Source organism: Pyxicephalus adspersus, chromosome 12, assembly GCF_032062135.1.
Source record: "Pyxicephalus adspersus chromosome 12, UCB_Pads_2.0, whole genome shotgun sequence".
Classification (NCBI taxonomy): Eukaryota; Metazoa; Chordata; class Amphibia; order Anura; family Pyxicephalidae; genus Pyxicephalus; species Pyxicephalus adspersus.
Window position 1 is genome coordinate 40,750,246 of NC_092869.1, and position 1,789 is coordinate 40,752,034.

Sequence of the window (1,789 nt, forward strand, 5' to 3'; positions counted from 1 at the left end):
AGATAGATAGATAGATAGATAGATAGATAGATAGATAGATAGATAGAAATAGATAATAGAAATAGATAGATAAAAATAAAAACAATCCTCTTCATCACATTCCCCAGATCCATTTGCCCCTGTTACTCCTCTACCACCCTGCCTATAGATGGCGCTAGTCTCAGCTAGGCACCACTTGCAATGTCTCCCTCTAGAGGACAATAGTGGACCTACAACTCAAACCTCTGCTCAGGAACAGGGACCTATTCTTTTTACAGTGCAAATAAAAACAGCACAAACTATAAAATAATGGTTTAAAATATCTAAAAATAATACCCAGTATCATTGAGTAAATGAAGACCCTCTATGCCCCTAGAGTACTTACCTATTCAGTGATGTTGAAGCAACAACTGGCACAAATTGAACGCAAGGGAGGCGCAAATTGGGCACAAGGGAGGCGAAAATTGGGCACCCTGTCGTGAATAGCAGCAGATGTGTCGATCACGGTTTGGCTGTGTCTACAGCAAAAAGCCAGCAACGTCTCAAGTCAAAGTTCTTTTTTATTTATAACTCCCATTTCCTTCCTTCCTCTTGAAACTCAATACATGACTGTGAGATTGGCTGATACAGAAGCTTAAGAGCAGAATTGTATTTATTTGGTTTTTTGCAGGCTGACTTGGAACTATAAGTCCCATCCTGCCCTGGCATGCTGGGACTTGTAGTTGTACAGGAGCTGGGGAAGAACAGATAGCAATGGAGTGGCTTGCAGCAGGCAGTATATATGGTGGGGATCCTCAGCTTTGGGATGGAGGGGTGAGGAGGGGGTCATAGATGGGCTCACCTGGGTTTAGGGGGTCCTGGTCAGTTCCTCTGGGTCTTCTGGTTTGGAGGTTTGCTGTGAGACAGGCTTGCTGTATGCAGGAGGGAGAAGCAGAGACAGCTTGCTGTACACACAGCTCTGAGTTCAGTGTGCTGAATGCTGCACAGACAGAGGGAGCTTGTGTGCTCTCATTCCGAAACATTCACCCACTCCAGGGCTCCCTACCACCAGCAGAGGAGGTGCTACAAGTCCCTGCAAGATTATTCTGGGTCACACAGGAGGAGGATGGCTGGGGTGCTCATCAGAGAATGTGGTGTGGTCTCCAACACATCAAATCTCCTTTTATCATTTTCCCCCTTTTCTTTCCTTTTTTTCTCTCCCCTCCCCCATCTACAACACACCACACACTTTCTCTGTGTGATTTGAATTTGTATCATTTCCTGCTTCTTGCTGTTTTTGTCTGATCTGTCATTTGCTCATGTAATACATTTTTCTTTTTCCTTTCATTTTGTAATGTATTTACTATTTTATCTTCTCTCTTAATCCCTTTCCTTTTCTTTGATTTTCCACTGACCTTTCCTCACTTCTCTTCCTACAATTATTTTCTATTTCTCTCCTATTTTTCTTTTTATTTTCACACCTTTTCTCTATTTTCATTTGATTTTCTTTTCTCATTTCCTATTTCGTTTCCTTTGATTTCCTGAGCACTACTATGCTTTCTTTGAATCCCTTTTCATTTATATTCTTTCGTTTCTTATCCTATTCTTCCTTATTTGTCTTCCTTTCTTCTTATCACCTTTTCTTTTAATTGCCTGTCATATCTTTATCTTTCCTCCCTTTCCATTTCCTCTTTTCAATTCCCTTGACTTACTAACTTTTTCTCCTATTTCCTTTTATTTTAGTTTCTTCTCCTGTAATTCAATTTCTCCTCATCTTCTTTTTTTGACTCCCTTGCCTTCCATTTCCTTCCTTCCTTTTCTTTTTTTTTTT

The 1,789-nt window shown here is 40.7% G+C and overlaps 1 protein-coding gene across 2 annotated transcripts in view; it reads right to left on the bottom strand.

The window, feature by feature from the left end:
• LBHD2 (LBH domain containing 2) overlaps positions 1–1,119 on the bottom strand; it is a 42,275-nt gene extending 41,156 nt beyond the window's left edge. The window contains exon 1 of one of the 2 annotated variants that reach the window (XM_072427957.1): positions 821–1,119. The gene's annotated coding sequence lies outside the window, so the exon portion shown is untranslated. Of the gene's footprint in view, positions 1–364; positions 523–820 lie in introns of those variants that run through there. The other variant, XM_072427958.1, reaches the window with a different exon arrangement.
• Between the last annotated feature and the right edge of the window lie 670 nt (positions 1,120–1,789).